This window comes from Conger conger, chromosome 14 (genome assembly GCF_963514075.1).
Source record: "Conger conger chromosome 14, fConCon1.1, whole genome shotgun sequence".
In the NCBI taxonomy this organism is placed as follows: domain Eukaryota; kingdom Metazoa; phylum Chordata; class Actinopteri; order Anguilliformes; family Congridae; genus Conger; species Conger conger.
Genome location: NC_083773.1, coordinates 1051779 through 1059278, shown reverse-complemented (window position 1 = coordinate 1059278; position 7500 = coordinate 1051779). Strand labels below are relative to the sequence as shown.

The 7500-nt window shown below is 47.8% G+C and overlaps 1 protein-coding gene across 1 annotated transcript in view; it reads right to left on the bottom strand.

The window, feature by feature from the left end:
* Window positions 1-7500, bottom strand: part of mdfi (MyoD family inhibitor) — a 40646-nt gene that overhangs the window by 19422 nt on the left and 13724 nt on the right. The gene's annotated exons all lie outside the window — the stretch shown is intronic.

Sequence of the window (7500 nt, the reverse complement as noted above, 5' to 3'; positions counted from 1 at the left end):
CGTGCAGAGTGTAAACACCACGCAGAGCGTAAACACCACGCAGATAATAAACACCACACAGAGAATAAACACCACACAGAGGGTAAACACCACGCAGAGTGTAAACACCACGCAGAGAACAAACACAGCGCAGAGCGTAAACACCACGCAGAGTGTAAACACCACGCAGAGAGTAAACACCACGCAGAGTGTAAACACTACTCAGAGCGTAAACACCACACAGAGTGTAAACACCACGCAGAGAATAAACACAGCGCAGAGCGTAAACACCACGCAGAGTGTAAACACTACTCAGAGCGTAAACACCACACAGAGTGTAAACACCACGCAGAGAATAAACACAGCGCAGAGCGTAAACACCACGCAGAGTGTAAACACTACTCAGAGTGTAAACACCACACAGAGTGTAAACACCACGCAGAGTGTAAACACAGCGCAGAGCGTAAACACCACACAGAGTGTAAACACCACGCAGAGTGTAAACACTACTCAGAGCGTAAACACCACGCAGAGAATAAACACAGCGCAGAGTGTAAACACCACTCAGAGCGTAAACACAGCGCAGAGCGTAAACACCACACAGAGTGTAAACACCACACAGAGTGTAAACACAGCGCAGAGTGTAAACACCACTCAGAGCGTAAACACAGCGCAGAGCGTAAACACCACACAGAGTGTAAACACCACACAGAGTGTAAACACCGCGCAGAGTGTAAACACCACACAGAGCGTAAACACAGCGCAGAGCGTAAACACCACACAGAGTGTAAACACCACACAGAGTGTAAACACCACACAGAGTGTAAACACCGCGCAGAGCGTAAACACCACGCAGAGCGTAAACACTGCGCAGAGCGTAAACACCACTCAGAGAATAAACACAGCGCAGAGTGTAAACACCACTCAGAGCGTAAACACAGCGCAGAGCGTAAACACCGCGTAGAGCGTAAACACCGCGCAGAGCGTAAACACCGCGCAGAGCGTAAACACTGCGCAGAGCGTAAACACCGCGCAGAGTGTAAACACCGCGCAGAGTGTAAACACCACTCAGAGCGTAAACACAGCGCAGAGTGTAAACACTGTACAGAGCGTAAACACCATGCAGAGCGTAAACACCACTCAGAGCGTAAACACAGTGCAGAGTGTAAACACAGCGCAGAGCGTAAACACCGTACAGAGCGTAAACACAGCGCAGAGCGTAAACACAGCGCAGAGTGTAAACACCGCGCAGAGCGTAAACACCGTACAGAGCGTAAACACAGCGCAGAGCGTAAACACAGCGCAGAGTGTAAACACAGCGCAGAGCGTAAACACCACTCAGAGCGTAAACACAGCGCAGAGTGTAAACACCATGCAGAGCGTAAACACCACTCAGAGCGTAAACACAGCGCAGAGTGTAAACACCGCGCAGAGCGTAAACACCGTACAGAGCGTAAACACCACGCAGAGCGTAAACACCGCGCAGAGCGTAAACACAGCGCAGAGCGTAAACACCGCGCAGAGCGTAAACACCGTACAGAGCGTAAACACCACGCAGAGCGTAAACACAGCGCAGAGCGTAAACACCGCGCAGAGCGTAAACACAGTGCAGAGCGTGAACACAGTGCAGAGCGTAAACACCACTCAGAGCGTAAACACCACTCAGAGTGTAAACACCACTCAGAGCGTAAACACAGCGCAGAGCGTAAACACCGTACAGAGTGTAAACACCACTCAGAGCGTAAACACCGTACAGAGCGTAAACACTGCGCAGAGCGTAAACACAGCGCAGAGCGTAAACACAGCGCAGAGCGTAAACACAGCGCAGAGCGGCTCACAGGCCGTGTCTGCCCTGTGCTGAGCCCAGCCGCGCCGGCCCCATTACGGGGCTGTGATTATACGGGCCTGTCTGAGGCCGCGCCGCGCCGAGATCAAAGCGGCAGGTCGGGGCCCCGGAGGGAGGCAGCGCTGGCTCCTCATTCCTCCGCAAACGAGAACCAGCTGCCGGGCGAAGGAGCACACACAGCGCCCCCCCCCCCCCCCCTCCCCCCCCCTCCCCCCCCTGCTCCTGCCTGTTTATTTGCTCTCGGACAGACTCTTGTTTATCTTCGCCGAGGCCCGGCTGTATTTTTGACTTTCTCTCTCTCTCTAGCGTTTCTGTGAGCTTGTGGGTTTCTGCACAAGGTGAGGCGGAAGGCTCAGTGTGGCTCAGGGTGTTTGGCAGAAGGAGCGCTGGCCGGCGTAGCGTAGCGCGTAGGAGGAAAACCGGACGCCTTTTCCCAGGATGTTAAAGGTTAGAGGTTAGAGGTTAGAGGTCAGAGGTCAGACGTCAGACGGAGGTGTTGCAGCAGGTTCTGCTCAGTGGTGCAGGGTGGATCAAACACTTTTACACCCCGCCAAACAATCTGTCCACCTGAGCCGGAGCTACTCGGCTGATGGACGTTGAGTCCTGACGTGACCACCTCACCTATAATCTTACCTTACCTTACCTTACCTTTTACTCAGCAAATTACTGACAACAAACTTCTAGTCTAACGGCGATCTCCATTATATAGACATCTAACCAACATCTAAATATTTGGTGGGAAGGTCCTTGACTCACACACGTGCACAGGTTAACACTCACACACACACACACACCTGCACAGGCCAACACTCACACACACACACCTGCACAAGCTAACACTCACACACACACACCTGTACAGGTTAACACTCACACACACACACACACACACACCTGTACAGGTTAACACTCGCACGACAGTTCCTCTCAGGTCTACAAGATCTGCACAGATCTGCACAGGGCATCAGGGAGATGAAGGGGTTTGTTTGGCCATCCTGGGTGCATGGAGATCAGAATTACAGGCCTGCTATCTGTGTACAGACCGCAGACTCATTGGGAATGTTTCTCAAACACGTGTCACGTATTTGTTTTTTGTTTTTAGGCCTAATGACATAACCGATAAATGTCAGGGGAAGATGAAATCCGTCCTGTGTGTCTGTGTGTCATCATCACCCCCCCTCCGTCACGTGCCGGGCGGTCCCCTGTGGCGGTGGGACACAGGCCGGACTCCCGTAGGTGCCGGGGTCGTAATGAAGCTCGTTAAAGCTCCAACGGCGTTTCCTGGTGCTCTCTCCACATCTGGCACCAGCTGTACACCGCCCGGCAAACAGGCCCACAACTGCCAGCCTGGAATATTCCATACAGCACATCCTGTATATTATACACGTATGTTCACTCCACCACAAACACGCACGCACACACGTGTAATTGAAACTTATTGCCGTTAAGCTAGATGACGTTTAGCTTAGAAAACAGAAACCAGGGAAGGTTTACGACAGTATACAGGTCACATATTCATGAACAGGCCCACGTTGCGTCATTATGTTCCTCTGGGAGTGTTTTGTTACGTAGCCACGAATGCTGTTGGCTAAGGTGCCTGTAGCCTAGTGGCTTAGGTGCTATAGCCAAGTGGCTAAGACGCTATAGCCTAGTAGCTAATATGCTATAGCCAAGTGGCTAAGACGCTATAGCCTAGTGGCTAATATGCTATAGCCAAGTGGCTAAGACACCATAGCCAAGTGGCTAATATGCTTATTATTATTATTATTATTATTATTATTATTATAATTATTATTATTATTATATTTCTGCGATACAGAGCAGTAAAGAGGTTATTCGGACCTGTCCTCTCTCTCCAGGAAGTAAACAGGATCAGGATGGAGATGTAAGCACTTCCTGCCGTTATGTTTTCCCCCGGCATGTGGAGGGGATTTGGGAGGGAGCATTCCCCATGAGGTTCCCATTACTGCCAATCAAAATGGCTGTCAGATATGAGAATTTGTGAATGGGGGTTGGGTTAGTCTGGGATTTTCAGCCTACTAAAGGTTTCTCTGGGGATCAGAGAGACTTACACAGTGGTCCAGTCAGTCGCCTGTCCTAATTTGGGGGGGGGGCTTTCAGTAGCCAGGCCTCTCTCATTGTTTCTATCATGTTTCCTTAAAGGTCCCATATTGTGGAAAACGACCTTTCTCTTGCTACATCAGACCAGAGGTTAACTGATATCAATGAGCCTTAAAGGCACAGTCACTAAAATGGTAAATGGTTGGCATTTATACAGTGCCTTTATCCAAAGCGCTGTACAATTGACGCTTCTCATTCACCCATTCATACGCACACTCACACACCGATGGCGATTGGCTGCCATGCAAGGCGCCGACCAGCTCGTCAGGAGCATTTAGGGGTTAGGGCGAACCGGCAACCCTCCGACTGCCAGACGACTGCTCTTACTGCCTGAGCCATGTCGCCCCATAAAACAGTCTGTTCTCTGTTCTTGGTAAAGTTCATGAGAGGTGCTGGAGAATGGACATGTAAACTGGATAGAGGTTGTTTTAGGTACTTAAAACCACACAAATATCTTATTCTCAGGACCTAAAATAAATCACTGGAAAGGTGTACAATATGACCTTTAATGAAATTGACGAGGAGCTGCTAGCAACCACCAAACTCAGCACTTCGCATTAGATTCAATCAGACGCATTTAGCAAGTTTATTGCCATGAACTATTCACCCAAACCAGACCCAGGTTGTTTCGTACAGGAAGAGGTGTGGCTTGGAGACTGAGCAGCCCAGGAAACAGGAAGAGGTGTGGCCTGGAGACTGAGCAGCCCAGGAAACAGGAAGAGGTGTGGCCTGGAGACTGAGCAGCCCAGGAAACAGGAAGAGGTGTGGCCTGGAGAGAGAGACCCTAACCCTTCACCCAGAATCTGTCTGCCTGTCCCCAACCTCTCCACAGTCCTCCACAGCTGTTTTAATACAACTAACCCAACAAAATCAAATAAGGAAGTTATTCATTATTGTATAATAGAGGAATATCATCACACTCGATTAATTAAGTGCATTCGGAAAAAAGGTATTAAGTTGTTTAGTCCTTTTCCCTGTAATGTGTTTGATATTTTAGGCATACGATATGCTTACAACTGCTTTTATTATTTTATACAACAATAAAAATGAGGGACACAAACATTGGTCAGCTGTAGAAGTTGTTCACTATTCAGAGTACCTAAACTGTAGAATTAACCGTTCAAATAGTTACTGGGGTTCAGTATTCACACAATAAGACACTAGCTCACCAGGTATCTGGTGGAGTTCTGAAGGGCTGAATGGTGAAATCACACATACAGTATGGCGCAGTGCCATAGCTTACACCTGGATAACAGTTAGCCATTACAGTACACTCTGGTGGCAGTGGAGGAACACTTGTGTTCTTCAAGGGTCAAATTTCCCAGGTGCACCCTGAAAGTACAGTAATGTAGAATAGCATGTCTTCCAAGAAAAAAGGTACAAGTTGATTCTATATTGCTGGCTAGGGGTACAATTTTATGTATGTAGGGTAGTGCCCCAGCGATGAGCATTTGGACGTTTTTAGGCACGTTTCATCCCTTTATTTCTACACCACGTTTCATCCCTTTATTTCTGAGAGTGTACCTCCACTAGCTCCAGCCTGAGTTCTGCACCACGAGCGGCTCCATACTGCAGGCTGGACTCCAGCCTGGGTTCTGGCACACGACACAGTCTAATTCCCTGTGGTGTAATGTACCACAAAACCTTCTCTTTTTTCAAGGAATACAAATTGTTGGCCTCATTTCCATATTGCATTAAAGTAAATACTGACCTTGGACCGGTCATTAGTCGACTGTTGATTTATGATTCAGGGTTTCAGAAATACTGCAAAGAAAGGACACGTTGAGTTGCCATTTTTTTCTCCCTGTCAAGTTAACTTTGCAGGAAGTTGAAGCAGAAACTTCAACATGCAGGTTCAGCTATGAAAGAAAAACGATGGAAGCTGTTATTAGGTTAAATTATACTGCCGGGGGTTCCCCGGGCGTCCTGGCTCTGTCAACCTGCCACCTAATCTTCCCCAGTTTAACTGCCTGCAATTTGTTCTCTCCCTCTCCACCTCAAGCATTCTGGCACAAAATGGCTGCCGTGGCATTGCCCAGGTGGGTACGACACCATGGCAGGAGGTGAGTTTCCCGACTATCACTGTAAATTGTAGCAACAGTTTCGACCTCGCTGTTCCGAGGGACTGCGACAGTCGAGCTTCACAAGAGTACGGAGGAGAAACCCGCCGCTCGGTCCCAGTGAACTTTTTATTTCAGAAGGGAAGTGGGCAGACAAGCGTTCCAGGGAAAGTCACGGCCCCCGAGAATGAGTCATAGCGGCTAACCGTACCATAAAGATACACAACCTGCACGGGCGACGTTTATAACGCAGAAAAATGAACTGGCTACATCGGCCCCAAGCACAGTGCAAACGCAGACGGCAACTTTAACGAATACTCCCTTTCCCTCCCGAGTAAGTCCAGTGAGTATTCAGCCACTTGGACCGACCGCAAGGTCGTAATTACGATTTAGCTATTAGCTATTTATTTCGGTCCTTAAAAACTATTGTAACAATATGAACAAACGTGCCTAGAAAACAACAACAACAACAAAACAGCAATGTATCAGCACATGAAGACAATAATCCAATGAGTGAAAAGGTATAGGCTGAAGCCTTAGCTTATTATACCTATTCTTCTCACTATATCAAATCATATACAAACTAAAACTTCACGCTTCAACATGTTTGTAAAATACATTAAAGAGCTCCAGTCTCTTTAAGATATTTAAAAACTTCACTGCGAAGTGAAACAGGAGAAAGCTCTACAAACGCTGAATAAAACCATCCGCCAAACTTCGCCAAAGGACAGGGGCCTACTCCAACACTAATTACATGTGAAACCGGTTTGACCCCTGCTTTTGTTTTTTAAATTGCATTTAAATATAGAGATGGTGAAGATATTCCCAGTATTCACATCTTTATTAGAATCTTTTCCACAGGCCCAGATTACAGTAGCCAGTGCTGATAAGGTGACACATCTAGATCTCTTACATTTCTTAATTCCCATTTATGGTTTGACCAAAAAAAACAAAAAAACTTTGTGGACATTTTTTTCCAACATTGATTGGACCAACCCGCACTGGGGCACCACCAGCAGGTCCTACAGTAAGCGTGCCGGAACATTCCACATCAGCGAGGGAACAGGATCACCACAGGCCATGCAGAATGGGGAACAGACCCGACTAACAGAAACAATAGAAATAAGACCGAAGCAATCAGCGAAGAAGTTCAGAAATATATGAAACAGATGCATGTACACTGTACCGAGGCAGTGTAAGGGCGATTTCCTCGAGGGTTACAACATCAGGAGCTGAACTGAAACACAGAATCTGCCTGCAAGACCTCTCGCACCTGACAAATTTAGGTTGTGTCCAAATTTCTTTGACGTACGTATCAAAAGACAATCTGGAGCCCGTAAGCCGTTCGGAACTGCTGGGAAGGGCGTCTCACACGAGAGAGGAGCGTCATGAAGATTTAACATTTTTTCTTACGATTTGGTCCCGATCGGAAAATAATCATCGGGCGCCCGCAAGCCATATATTGTACGCCTGCCTTAAAACAGCCAAGTAGAA